Consider the following 15,367-nt stretch of genomic DNA (forward strand, 5'->3'; position numbering starts at 1 on the left):
TGGGCCCAAACTTGGAACTTCAAATAATCCGTGACATTTGTTCCTTAAATTCCATTTTCAAGCCATGCCAGGATACAACTCCCAAATCTGGAGGTTTTGGAAGAACTATTTATCATATCCCTTGGGAATCAATTGTAGGTTGTCCTATTAGGATAATACATAACATGCTATTCATCTGAGAAGCAGCGTGGCTCAGTGGAAAGAGCACGGGCTTTGGAGTTGGAGGTCATGGGTTCGAATCCCAGCTCAGCCACTTAGCTGTGTGACTTTGGGCAAGTCACTTAACTTCTCGGTGCCTCAGTTACCTCATCTGTAAAATGGGGATTAAGACTGTGAGCCCTACGTGGGACAACCTGATTCCCCTGTGTCTACCCCAGCGCTTAGAACAGTGCTCGGCACATAGTAAGCACTTAACAAATACCAACATCTTTGACTTCTTTATCTTGTTCATTCTGATTATGTTGTGCATAATCTAGTACTGGGACATAGGAAGAGTTTACTAAGTATTATTATTTTTAAGTGGTTCCTCTCTTTTTCCAGTAAAATAGGTCAGATGATGGAGTTTGAAACCAAAGGTAGAGAGGCAGCTCATGTCTAGTAGAAGCAATATTAGAGAAGCAGCATAGCCTAGTAGAAAGAGCATGAGTCAGGGAATGTGAGTTTTAATCCTGGCTTTGCCACATGCTTGCTGTTTATTCATGGGCAAGTCACTTAACTTCTCTGGGCCTAAGTTTCTTTAACTATAAAATGGGGATTCCATGACTCTTCTCCCTACTATTTAGACTGTGAGATCCATGTGGTACAGGAACTGTGTCCAACCTAATTAACTTGCATCTACACCAGATCTTAGAACAATGCTTGACACTTAATAAGCACTTAAATACCATAATAATAATAATTGATGCCCTGAGTGCTTAACTGTTGAATCCCACTAGACTTCACTCAAGGGAGAGAGAGTTTCTTTGAAGGGATTCTACTTTGCTCCTGGGTGTAATTTGGCTGTTGGTGTGTGAAATATTGCACCTGTCAATGGCTTGGAGTTGTACTGAGTATGTGTGCTGTTTGTTGCAGGGCAAGCTTTCAAATTTTTCTCTGGCAGTAGAGCTACCAGGATCAGCTGCACCTACCTTCCCAGCTGTGGTTGACATTCTGGACAAAGGACCATTGAACACATTGTGGTTCTCAAGGAGGATTCAGTATCAGAGTTACTGTCAGAGTTGGGGGAAGAACCCCAAATATCATTCAAACCGACTATCCCTAAGTGAGGTAGATCATTGTAAAATGCTGCTTCATTGGGCAAGATGGCAGGTGACCACTTTGAATACAAAAGCTCCTGACGGACTCCATTTTTGAGACATGGGCCAATACCTTCGCTGAATCTATGAGGATGCTAGGCCCTGGATTTTAATAGGATATGACCTGTTAATTCTGAAAAAGGGAGTAGACAGAAAGTAATCCTTCTTCCCAAAGTTTGTTGGGTATGTAGAAGTATCATCTAATGCTTCCTCTGTCACTGAGATGAGTTGGTTATGCTGTGTGAACCTCATAAACTCTTCTGCACTCCAAGGGGAAAAAAGTGTGACACCTGTCAGGGATTAGGGTACATCCACAGAAAAAACCACTTTACTTTGTTTTTACTCCATTTCGTGAGTGTGCGTAGCTTTATTTCAGCTCAGTTTCTAGGGACCAGACAGATTTCCAATGAGCTTCAGAGATATCGGGGGATTCTGAGCTGGAAACCTGTGATTAGGAGGCCCCATCAACAATCGCCTTTTGAATTTCATTTCTATGATTTTTTTTAATCCAACCAAATGTGTAGATTTAAAGGCTGGAGGAAGGAGCCCTGCCAAGCAGAGCCAGTGAAAAATGGATTCATAGCATTAGATCAGTCTATGATCGACTGCCAGAGCCAGCTTATTTTCCTTGGTAGCCTTGGGAAAGGATGCCTGTAACTCTGCATTGCTAGAAAACCATTTTACAGGGAATGTTGGCAGTGAGCAGTTTTTCACTGGGTTGGGTCAGCATTGTTACAGGTCTGATGAGGTACTTAGTGCTCTGGTAGACATTTTTAGATCAGAAAAAAATTAGGCACAGGAGATTAGGGACTAAAATGTGTTAGTTTTATCCCACAGTATGGGAAAGCAATAAAACATTTCTTTGAGGAGATGCAGACAGGTATACATCTAAAACAAACACTCCCAGTTTTTCCAGGAAAACCCGTGACATTGCTAATGAGGCAGACGTGAAATGTTGCGAGCCAAGAAAAATAAAAAAGGTAAAGGAGAGACAGACCTAAATTCCTCCGGAGAAAGACAATAGGAAATGAATAAGAATTGGTAATAGGGAAAGCAGGGATCTCCACAGGATTGTATAGTAGACGATAAATACCTTAAGTCAGACGAACAGAACCCCTTCCTTCCCAACAAATAAATCATTAAAACATCCTGACTTATTTTTGTACTCTAGCTCAATGGGAGTTGATGTGGAAAAGCTACATGAAATAGCAAATGGAATATCAAGCCATTTTTGAAATCTTGCACAGCAAAGTAGTCCTAGGGACTACCAAGGGATTTATTTTTTCTCTTCAGCATTATAATATTTATGTTTTCTTCTTGTTGCTGTTTGTATTAGACAAACTCCACAAACTGATCACCCTAGCAGAGGGATTGTCTGAAGACAGGGGAGAAGATTGGGAGAAGAGAAATTTTCATTTAAGGTAATTATTTTTATTCTAATTTATGTGTGTCATTTTTTCCAATTTAATGGATAAAGGAATACGACTTCTAGCTAAGGCTCATTGGACAATGGAGAGAGGACCAGATTTGGTTACTAATTTTTCTTAATTATGCTTTATACATTCAAAGTGAAGCTAGTTTCTAATATGTTTTAAAATATATTAAAATGCTTTTTTCCTCATGCGTATATATGGATCACAGTTTTTAGGAGTACTTTTTCAGTGGGAGAAGTTTAATCCATGCAATTTGATTTTTGTGCCCACAGCATCCTTCTCCTTTGGCTGTCTCTATTTTCAGAATCCTTTTTATACAGCAGTGAGGTAAATTGTTCAACAGGTCCATATTTGAGTGGCAAAGTTATCCTATAGACTGTCATTCAGCAATAACTTCAGTAGCAATTTGGAGTGTTCTTAAACATCATCATTTATTAATTAACATGTAGCTCCCTAACTGTAGAAATGACCTTTTGGCAAACAAATACTATACTAATGTTCAGTCAGTCATATTTATTGAGCACTTACTGTGTGCAGAGCACTGTACAAAGTGCAAAGGGGATGTACAGGTGGTGAGGGTGGATTTTAAGAGAAGGCAGGAGCTCTCTTCTTGAGGTACTCCTGGGAAAGATAGGAGAGTTGAAGAAGCAGGGGAGAGGCAGGGGGGATTTTAGGGAGATGATACCTGATACTTTTGATTTTTCTCAAAGTAGGTGGCCAGGTCATTAGGGGCAAGGGTGAGGGAAGCATGGGGGACGGGGTTTGCTCCATTAGAGTTGTGGACAGGGAACACGCTTTGTGTGTCTGTTGTACTTTCTCCCAAGCACTCAATCCAGAGCATTGCACCCATTTGGCACTCATTAAATGGTATTTAGTGCTTACTATGTGTCAAGCACTGAAGTATATACAAAAAATTAGTTTGGACACAGTTCTTATCCCACATGGGGCTCACAGTCTATGTAGGAGGAAGAACAGATCTTGAATTTCCATTTCACAGACTGAGGCACATAGAAGTTAAGCTATTTTCCCAAGGTCACACAGCTGGTGATTTGTGGAAATAGGTTTTAGAACCTAGGTCTCTGACTCTCAGCCATATGCTTTTCCTACGAGTCCATGCTGCTTATCATTACCTGAAAAAATTTCATCATAAATCAAGGAGGAGGTTTATAAAGTGCACATAGTATAGGGACACTGGTAAATTCTACGGGAGGATGTTTTAGAATCTTTTCAGTGGTTTGAGGCCAGATTTAAAACTGGTGCTGTAACGAACTGTGAACCAAGCCCCGAGAACACCGACACATGCCTTTTCTTTTGAGAGAATCTAAAGATGTTTCTAATCCATGGAAAGGAGCCACTTGGAACAGTGCTGAGAGTTTGGGGTAACATTTAAGGCCATAGCCAAGCTTTTTTGGACTACATTTCTGGAGTTAAGTAGGAATGGATGTATATAGTTTGTTTTTTAATTTAACATATATTTAAGGGAATGGAGATAGGGATAAAAAGGGCTCTTGAAATATAACACGGACTCATCTGTCATTTTAGGTTAAGTGATGGAATAATGTAAAATCCAAATTCATTGAAGCATTTAAAGAGCACTGACTTTTTTTTTTAAAAGCCAGACTATAGCAAAGTAATAATTCTCAGGACTTCCAGCTGCAAGCATCATAAATTGATTGATAATATTTCAATATCTTTTCCATGAAAAATATCATGCTAGCATTTGGGGACGAATGGAGAAAGTGAAAAACATGTCCTGTAATGGTGAAATGGGACAAGGGTAGATTGAGAAGCATTCCACAATGCCCATGACAGAAATCCCAAATCATTTGAAAAGCCATAAGAGCCCAGTTTGAACAAATTGCATCTGCAGAAATGGAAAAAAAAAAAGAAAAAACATGTTATTAACATGACTGGAGTTACATAGGATTAATTCAGGAAGGCTTCATGGAGGAGAAGTAGGTGCATTTAGAAGTGTTTTAAAGGAGCTATAGGTCTTAATTTAGTGAAAAGGAAGAAGGAGGGTATCCATACAGGGGAGGGGGCTGCGGGGGGAAGAAATGACAAGGTAATTGGTATGGAAAGAGAAGAACTATGTGCAAGGAATGCTACGCAGTTTAGATTGACTACAGAAGAAGGCATGGTCAGGGGCATGGTGGGATATCACAGCAGATAATAAAAGACAGATTGTAGGCATGTCAAATACCAGTAGTGCTAGTAATGCCGTTTACCCTTTAAGCACCCCGCATATCCAATCTGTCACCAAATCCTGCCTGTCTCACCTTCACAACATTGCCAAGATCTGCCCTTTCCTTCTCCATCCAAACCACTACCACATTAATACAATACTCATCTTACTCCGACTGGATTACTGCATCAGCCTCCTTTTCGACCTCCCAACCTCCTGTCTTTCCCCACTTCAGTCCATACTTCACTCTACTGCCTCAATTATCTTTCTACAGAAACGTTCTGGGCATGTCACCTCCTCCTCAAAAATCTCCAGTGGTTGCCTGTCAACCTCCATATCAAACAAAAACTCCTCACTATTGGCTTCAAAGTTCTCCATCCCCTTGCCCCTTTTTATCTCACCTTCCTTCTCTCCTTCTACGTCCAAGCCCACACACTGGTGTTAACTTCTCACTGTGCCGCTCACCTGTCCCACCGTCGCCCCTAGCCTACGTCCTATCTCTGGCCTGTAACGCCCTCCCTCCTCAAATCTGCCAATCACTCTTTCCCCCCCTTTCCAAGAGACCTTCCCAGATTAAGCCCACCTTTTCCTCAGCTTCCCTTCCCTTCCGCGTCACCTCTACTCATTCCCTTTGCCCTCCCTGGACCCCACAGCCCTTATGTATATTTGTTTATATCTATAATTCTATTTATATTGATGCCTGTTTACTTGTTTTGATGTCTGTCTCCCCCATTCTAGACCGTAAGCCCGGTGTGGGCAGAGATTGTCTCTATTGCTGAATTGTACTTTCCACTGAATAAATGATTGAATGAATGAATGAAAGCACTTGATATTTAACCGACTCTCAGCCCCACAACACTTATGTACAGATTTGCTTTTTATATAAACATTTGCCTCCCTCTCTAATCTGTAAGTTCCTTATGGGCAGGCAACGAATCTACCAACTGTGTTGTATTGCACTATCTCAACTACTTAGTTCAGAGCTCTGAAGAGTAAGCATTCAGTAAATGCTACTGATATTGAGTACCTACCATATGAGTCAGAGTACCAACCACTTGGAAAAGTACGCCAGTAGCACAAGACACATTCTTGTATCACAGGGAATTTAAGCTCTCATGGGACAGACAGATGTTTACAGCAGAATTCTAAGATGCAAGTAGCAATATCAGCTTATGCAAGGGAGAGCAGCATCTTCTAGTTGATAGGCAGAGTTGATTTGAGACTGTAGATTTCACCCATGTGCTGACTTTGCTTTTGTAAACAGGTTTAATTTTGAAATCGAGTAAAAGACTAAAAGTCTCCAGATGCTTTAGGGAGGTGACACTGAAGTATTCCCAACTTGGAGAAAGTCTCTGGCCTGATGTTTGTTGTCCTTTTCAGGTCAGACAGCTGAGAAGTGTGCATTTTATCAGTGTTGGAACCCTTGGTTGAAGATACTGATGTGATTTTCTGGGTTCATGAGGGCAGTTTAGCATCAGTGTAATGTCATTAAGATAAGATGAAGTTTGGGGCCTGTCAGTTTTGATATTCACCCTGTAACATCCCTTTTATTAGACATTTAAAAAACTCAGTAGGAATTAAAATACAGAGCATTTTGCAGTGTCTTGGGACCCTGCTGTCAGCAACTTAATAGCGTTCAGAAGCCAGGGATTGCTAAAATCAGTGTAGTCGGCTTGGCTGCTCAGCTAGCCTGGTGCTAGCTGAGCAGAATCCTTTTTATATCTTGCCTGCTATGTGAAAATTCTATTCTAAAACGAATGCACTTAAAGGCAAAGGGAAAATGGATTTTTGAGGAGGGGAAACTGCAAGTAAGGAGGGGGAAGAGGCTTTGCCACTGCAAAATAAAAAATGTAAAAACATTCAACAAAGGAGGAAAGGATAATTTTAGGCCACTAGGTTTGTATGAGGTTTATTGTGAACCTGCTTTTACGCTTGCCCTTTCAATTGGTTCTTCAGCTTCTGGTTAGAGGAAATCTGTAACATAGCCACTGCATCATAGTGAGAACTTATTTTTTCTAAACCTGTCTTTTCGTCCTCTCTTCCACCATGTTCATGCTTGAAGAATTTCTTTGCAAATGTAAAATTTTAATTGCACATCATACTCCTGTTTAATATTTAATCTCACTATTTTCATATTATTGCGAGTTTTGAAATTGTGAGTCTACATTTCAGTAATTGCCAGGGATGGTCACGTTTTTTTTTCCAAGGGATCAGAATAGATAATGTGAAAATAAGCTCAGTGCGTTTTCATTTATTGAAAAGATGGAGAAAAAAGTACCAGATACCTATCTTTAGAGCTCTGTGTGATATTTGGTAATAGCAGATTTAAAGGTAGGCCTGAGCAGGGAGATTTCTGCTATAGAATAAGTGGCATATTTCAGCAAGAAGAGGAAGGCTTAAATTGGCATATCTAACTGGAAATCTGGAAAGGCTGGAAGTAGTATAGTTCCAAATGGAAGAATTTTCTATGCTTTCAATCAAATTAGTCATTCTGAGGCATCAAGTATGGAATGCTTAATTTCTGTATCTGGGAAAATGCATGTATGAATTGTATTCCTTCGATTTCTTGAAATAATAGTAATTCTACTTTAAAAACATGGAAAGTTATAGCTTTTCATTCAAGAATCTCAAAGATTATCAGGAAGTATAATGTTACTCTCTTCCCTTTCCCAACCCCAACAACAAAAAATATATGTGTGTATGTATATATTTACACATATATGTACATTAGAGAAGCAGCGTGGCTCAGTGGAAAGAGCACAGGCTTTGGAGTCAGATGTCATGGGTTCGAATTCTGGCTCGGCCACTTGTCAGCTGTGTGACTTTGGGCAAGTCACTTCATTTCTCGGTGCCTCAGTTCCCTCATCTGTAAAATGGGGATTAAGACTGTGAGCCCCACGTGGGACAACCTCATTCCCCTGTGTCTACCCCAGCGCTTAGAACAGTGCTCGGCACATAGTAAGCGCTTAACAAATACCAATATTATATGTGTGTGTGTGTGTGTGTGTGTGCATGTGTGTGCATACACACATGGGGAGTAGATGAACCAAATAATAATTAAGTAATCAGTGGTACTTATTGAGCTCTTCCTGTTTGCAGAGCAGTGTAATCACCAGAAGTTTTTACTGGGAGAGATTCTAAAAGTTAATTGGGCTCCCAACTACCATATGCTTTTAAGGAGAGAGTAGTTTTTGAGAAGTCATCTAAAAATACTCCACTCAACTACAACCCATCCAAGTCACTCAATTAATAAACGCTTTCTTTGAAAAGTACAAAGAACACCTTTCAGAAACCTGCAGTCAAACTCAGAGCAAGCAGCAGGTTAAAATCCTTGTCTCTTCCATTGCCTTACTCTGCTGTCTTCGGACAATCACCTACCCTTTCTGTATCTCGACGGCTCTGGGAACGTTGTCTGCCCAAGTCACACCAATTTGTATGAATTGTTTAATATTTTTTAATTTTAGGCCAATCAAGGTACTGTTGTCTTTACAACCCAGAACAGAAGACAGAAGCACTAGGTGCTGTAGAGGTGCATATCTTTCAATATTAGCTGCCAATTCTAATTTGATATACTGAGGTAGATGGGCCTATAACTAAATCCTTTGGATGTAGATAGGAGACTGCACTTGTATATCTTTTCCAAGTTGTTATTTTAAAAATGAAGGATGGCTAATCCAATAAAAAGGATTACTGGCCAGTGAGGTACCTAGATACTTCTGTATGTCCATCTTTTGGGGTAAAATTCTCTATGCCTTAAAATGCTAATCCATCATTTTCTTCATTCAAAATTGAAAGCAAAAAAACCCCATCAAATTTACCAGTGAATAAAGAAAACACAAATGGGCACACAGTATTCATTTGCCTGGTTGAATTGTAAAAATAAAATGGAGTTTGATGAAAACTTTAAAAAGTATTTTTCAAAGCTGACAGCTTTCAGAATTGTTATTTTATGCGTCTGAAGTAGGAAGTGGAATGCCAATTAGATTAAGAATACCACCGGACTAACTGTACCTGTTGTAATTTAAATGCCTTTGTCTTTGCACTGAAGTACTTTCTTATTTTTGAACATTAAGCTTACATGCCATGTGTAGGTTAGAATTGAGGACATGCACAGATTGCATATCACTTTAATAACCAGCACTGGTTTATGGTTGTTGAAAACCTGAAAAATATTGATTCATTCAAGAGTTCAATCTTCTACAGAGGCACAGATTCCTGCTTACACTTAGGATATTTTAAAATTATATTTGCAAGAGGAGGCTCTGTGGCCTAGGAAAGAGCACAGGGTTGGGGTCAGACTCTGGCACTTGCCTGCCACAACCTCAGGCAAATCACTTAACTTTTCTCTGCCTCAGTTTCCTCATCTGTAAGGACTGTTTACCTAGAACAGTGGGAGGTCTGTTCCATTGTAATGTTGTACTCTCTCAAGCGCTTAGTACAGTACTTTGCACACTAAGTCCTCAATTAATATGATTGAATGAATGAGGACTCCCACCTCCAAGATCCATTATTGTACTTTACTGAATGTTGATATCTTGGCTTGTTGACTCTTGTTGCTCATTGTTGTAATAATTTTGGTACTTGTTAAGCGCTTACTATGTGCCAAGCCCTGTACTAAATGCTGGGAAAGATACAAAATAATCAAGTATCACAAGGCCTCACAGTCTAAGGAGGAGAGAGAACAGGTATTGAATCCCCTTTTGCAGATGAGAAGACTGAGGCACAGAGAAGTTAAGTGACTTACCCAAGGTAATTCCACAGTTAACTGGTGCATCTGGGATTAGAACCTAGGTCCTCTGACTCCCAGGCCTGTACTCTTCCCACTAGGCCTCCCTACTTCCCTCCTAGGACTTTGTAGGCTATAAAAGAGGCAGAGTGACATAAATATTTCCTTCCCTATCCACTGAAAACATTTCTATTGAGGTGCTCCTGTCTTCTGGGAATGTGTAGCAATTTGGGGGTTTTGTTTTCTGACACCCAGGTATGTCATATTCCCAAAGGCACTTTCCAGGTCATTTTTCCTGATGGTGAGGAGTGATAGAAACAATATAAAGAGTTTCTGAAGAACCTTTCCTGGCAAAAACAAAATTGAACCTCAGAGAAGGGTCTCCATCTTGGTCTCCCTTAAGGAGACTCTAGTGGCCAAAGTATAAATTGTTCCTCATTTGTGCAGTTACCAAGGAACCCTGAATGTTGGGATTTCATTTGCCTGTGAGACAAGAGCTGCACTCTTGTGACTCATTGCAGGGCTTTTTTGGATACATATTTCTATAGCGTAAAGCAGATGCTAAAGCAGATGCATTACATTTCCACCCCCTACAGCAGATTTATTACTTTCCAAATCTTGACATAGTGATTATGGTCTTCTACCCAGTGAGCAATGAGAACATGACTCAGTCCTCTCCAGACCAGAAGGGTAGAGTTCATTTATGAGGACTGTTTTAGCTGGGAAAGAGGACCAATATATCTTAGCTAAATCCAATGTCCTCAGCACAGTCTTGGTTTGAGCTGTAATTAATCTGAAGTAGTTAGGGCCACTGTGTTTTAGATTGGGTCAGCAGTCAAAGTAATGATAATAAGCATAGTAAATGAAGTTATCTTATTGTTAAGAAGAAATTGTCTCCTTTTTACAGAAATTAGTGAGGGTCTTTTTCAGTGTATTTAGGAGTAGATAATGCCATCCTCCTCCCTCTTTATTTCCTATAAAGGTTATTCATCTCTAGGACCATTCTTGCAGGGTAGGATGGCCATAAACCAATCAGGTTTTGTATATTTTTTTCTTAATATAATCATAGTATTTGTTAAGTGATTACTGTGTGCTAAGTGCTGGGGTTGGACACAATCCCAGCTCACAGTCTAAGCGAGAAGGAGAACAGATATTTAATGCCCATTTTATAGATGAGGTAACTGAGGGACAGAGATGACTTACCCAGGATCACCTAGAAGTAGAACCCAAATCTGCTTCTCAGCCTTGTGTTCTTTCCACTAGGCCATGCTGCTCCTCTACTGTATTCACCCATACAATATTTCTACTCATCTCGACACCTGCATTTTTCTTAGAATTTGTCACCTTTGTTAAATTTACATCTCAAATATTTAATAGATTAGAGCAAATGTGATTGCTATAAGTAATAGTAATTGGCTTATATGGTCTTACTGTATTTTGAAACCTATCTCCAACTTCTAGAGAACTGTTTTCCACTGCAAATAAGGACCGTAACATATAGATGTAAACATTTCAGTTTATATATTGTTGTATCTTCATGTTGTCCTTATAATTAAGTCAATGTGTACAAAAAATTCTGATCTTATATTACACTGAATAGTATTACTTAGCCTAGCTTTACCAAATTGCGGCATCAGTTGATAAATTATGCAATTGTTATGAAACATAAATTCAACACTTAAAAAACTTATTATATAAAAAGATTATAGCATCAACAAAGTTGTGTTGCTCTTTATTGCTTTGTCTTTACAAAATGCAAAGAAGTCACCCACATTGAAGTTTAGTACCATTGAATATTTATATTCGTTTTCATGCTTAGAACAGTGCTTGGCACATAGAAAGTGCTTAACAAATACCAACATCGTTAATATTATTATTTCTTATCTTAGTATTTACATTTTTTGCAATTGTTTATTTTCCTGGGAAAATTCAATAGCTTTCTAGAGTATGATACCTCACCGTCAGTTTTGTCTTCAGATATGAAAAAAAAATTCAATGAATATCTATGTATTTGTGTATATGTGTATACAATATATGCGTATACATGACAGTGGGTAGAAATCTTCATTTTGTTTATATCAGAGAAAGTAACAAAGTCATTTTGACTTACACAGTGGCCTAAAGGAACCCCAGAAATTGTGGCATTATCTGGCCTCAGGATATCATAAGGAAGAAGAAACTTTTCAATAGAGATGAAGAAATACCCCTACTTGCAGATTGGATCTTAAAAGATATCAGCTTGCAAGGATTTCTACTATCATTAATATCATATTATTATATCATTAATTATTGAGCACCTACTGCAGTCAGTGCTTTGCTAGGTGCTTGGGATTTACTTTAGAAGTAAAAGATACTGTTGCCCCAGGAGAGGTGCTTGCAGTCTAATCAAGGAAAGAATTGGACTTCAGTAACAATAGGATACGAGTAAGGCCATCATTTAAATGATAAAATCCAAGGTAGGCAATTAAACAGCTGCATGCATGAGTAATAAAGTGAAGGGATGACAAGATTTAAGTGGTGGATTTTCTAGAAGGCTTTGAAGGAAGGAGGTGTGTGTTTTGGTGCACTTGAATGGGGAAGGAGTGCCATGGAGTGAAGAAAGATTTAAGCAGTGAGACTGAGACAAGAGTCGTGAGCAAGGTAGGATTAGAAGGTTTGCTTGTGGGGAGCAAAGAGTGTGAGCTGAAGTGTGGTAGGAAGAGAGAGCAGATAAGCAAGGTGGACAAAACTGACGGAGAGCTTTGAAGGAAAAGATTGAGAGTTTTGTTTTATGTCAGAAGAAATGGCGAGCCGCTGGAGATTTTTGAGGAGGTAAAGTGTTCCAAATGACATTTTAAGAAGATGAATACAGCTATGAGGGAGAGACTGAAGTCTTAAGGAAGAGAGACGGCCCAAATCAGGGTGATGGTCTTAAAGGTGGAAAGAAAGGATGAATCTTTGTAGAATTAGAGATGAAAAACAGGATGTAGAGAACAGCTAAATGTGAAAGGTCAAGAAGAATGGAGTCAAAGAGGACCCCAACGTTGCAAGCTTCCATGCATGTTAAGACGAGGTGGTTACCTACAGCAATAGGTAAATTAGAAGGAAAAGGTTTAGGAGATTGTTGAGTTCAGGTTTTGACACATTCAGAGTGTTGGAGGGACATGAAGCCAACCTGAAGGCAGGAGATTTCAGATTGTAGAGCAGGTTAGAGTATACAGAGCTAGTGCTGTAGAATTCATCATCCATATCCCCAGCCATTCACTCACTTAAAGCCTGGTAGTGGTGATGGTGATGTGTGTGATGGACATGAGCAGCAGACGGCGGGGCAGTGCCAAGACTACGTGCCTTATTTTCCACTTTTAGTATGATGTTTCTCTGCCCACACCACCTGGTTTTCCTGATGGCGAGCCTATTCCCTTTCAGGCTCTATGAAATGAGACAAGATGATTTTCCTGGATGAAACATTCCACTAGGCATTGCCAGACTTTCATTTTCCTGAAAAAATGTTTCAACCCCATGAGTGTAGTGGCAGCGGGAAAGCTCATCTCCATCAACTTTATGGGAAGAAGCAAACTCTCCTTTAATGGTTTTCCGGTGGATACAACTTCAAACATACAAATGTTTGTACATTTTAAACCTTACTGTATAATAGCTTATTCTTTTTAATAAATGAGAACGGAGTATCCCAATACTGGGTTTCAGTAGTTAAAAAAAAATCCTATTTTCTTTCGTGGCTATCCGACAACAGTGGATTTAAAACCTTTTAGAATCTCTGCCCAACTTTGTGATCAGGAACATGGAGATGCTTTAAAAGCATAGACTGCAGGAAGGACTTGATACCAAGAGACAAATGGAAATGATGCCAGGCAGTGCAGGGCAGCAAATGTAACCACACACGAAGGGTGACCTTTCTATGTATAAGGAGCAAAACACTTTGCCAGTTTCTCATTGATCTCCTCAGCCACACCCATGTACACAGATCAGCCCCAAAAGTACTGCCGTCAATCAATCAATGGTATTTATTGAGCACTTTCTACCTGCAGCACTTGGGAGAGTACAACAGAATTAGCAGGTAAGTTTCCTGCCCATAACAAGCTTACAGTCTCTTAGAGAAAGAAGTGGATGCATACAAACATTTGTTGTGCATATATATTTTGCATGTTTTGGGCAGGGAATGTGTCTGCCAACTATGTTGCGTTGTACTCTCCCAGGTACTTAGTGCTCTGCACACAGTTAGTGCTCAAAAAATACCATTGATTTAGTGTGTGTATATATATATATATATATATTATATATATTTCCTCTTTAAGGATCCAAGATTACATGGACTGTGAGATTTTTATCAGCGTTTGGTGTGAGTATAGCTAATAAAACCAAAGCATGAATAACAATTCATCCTGTATAAAAATGGTCCTTTCGGGCTGTAGCATTTGCTTACCTCAAATAGCTAGTGCTGATTTATGCTTCTGCCTCTTGGTGTCACTCTTATAGAAGTCTTGCTCTAGAAGAACTACCCCATTTCTAACCTGTGGGAACCGGGTTCCCTATCTTCTATGTAGGTTAAATTATGAGTAATGTCACAGCTTTTTTTGTGGTTGGCAACACTCAGCCTTTTAGGACAAGCTTATCTCCCGTGTTACATCATTTTACTCCAAAAAATTCTGCTAGTCACCAATTCTGCCCAGGTTAGTTGTCTGTTCAAATAATCATGAGTTTTTTCTGAAGGTCAGTGTGCAGTTTTGCCTCCTACTTTATAAGTCTCTTATTTTTCATTGATTTCCATTAGAGTAAGAAGAGCAGTGATCCTGAAACAGCTCATGAATTGCATTATCTAATTTAATTAAGGTGAAGAGAGATTCTTTTTACCGATACACCAGTCAGCAGACAACTTAAAATGAAACTTTCAACTGGTATAGAGTGTACATTCTGTCATTTTCTGCAGTGGGACCTCTGAAAGTTTGTGAAAGGGGTTTCCAGTATAGATATATGAGCAAGCATGGAACGTATGGATTAAACAACACATTTTCATTGTGTGCATGTGAAGGGGGTAAAGAGTGGTGATACGTGATTACTGAGGGGAGGCAGCAGCGTCTATGAGGGGAAATCTCTATTACAAAAACAGTAAGTTGGAGAATCCTGAAAGGTATTTTTGGAAACTGTAAGTCTGAAGGGATGAAGGTGAGCTGAGAAGGCTGTGTTAGTTTGCAGCTTGAAATGAGGTTTAGGAGCAGGAATGGAATTATTGAACGGGAGGCATTGGGGAAAACTTACCTAAGAGAAGTTGAGAGGATGAGAGGTATAGTAAAAGGAGAAGGGCAAAGTTAAAGAGGTTCAGGATTCCTGAGACCTCCTGGATCTGGGAACTTTTCATTGTCAGGTACTGCATCTATGAGAACAGTAAAGCTAGAGGCTTAAAGAGGTACCAAGTTTACCAACCATTTATAATGTTGCAAGGCACCTACTTTGCATAGCTCCCTCATCTCCTCTCTCCATTTCACCTCATTCTGAGTTTCCTAAACCATGGAAAGATGGAGAATTGCTAACTAATTTACACTAGGGGCCTAGTGGAAGGAGCACGGGCCTGGGAGTCAGAGGACCTGGATTTGAATCCCAGCTCTGCCAATTGCTCTTGCAGCTGTGTGACCTTGGAGGTATCACTTGACTTCTGTGTGCCTCAGTTTTCTCAACTGTAAAATGGGGATTTAGTACCTGTTCTCCTTCCCGGTTAAGACTGTGAGACCCATGC

General features: G+C 39.7%; 1 protein-coding gene across 11 annotated transcripts in view; it reads left to right on the forward strand.

Annotated features, from left to right (window-relative positions):
• Positions 1-15,367, forward strand: part of B3GALT1 (beta-1,3-galactosyltransferase 1) — a 331,813-nt gene that overhangs the window by 104,727 nt on the left and 211,719 nt on the right. For 10 of the 11 annotated variants that reach the window (XR_005660357.1, XM_007671187.3, XM_029072023.2 and 7 more), the window contains exon 2: positions 2,632-2,716. The exons of the other annotated variant lie outside the window; for it this stretch is intronic. The gene's annotated coding sequence lies outside the window, so the exon portion shown is untranslated. The remainder of the gene's footprint in view (positions 1-2,631; positions 2,717-15,367) is intronic. 11 annotated transcript variants of the gene reach the window in all.

This window comes from Ornithorhynchus anatinus, chromosome 9, assembly GCF_004115215.2.
Source record: "Ornithorhynchus anatinus isolate Pmale09 chromosome 9, mOrnAna1.pri.v4, whole genome shotgun sequence".
NCBI classification, from domain to species: domain Eukaryota; kingdom Metazoa; phylum Chordata; class Mammalia; order Monotremata; family Ornithorhynchidae; genus Ornithorhynchus; species Ornithorhynchus anatinus.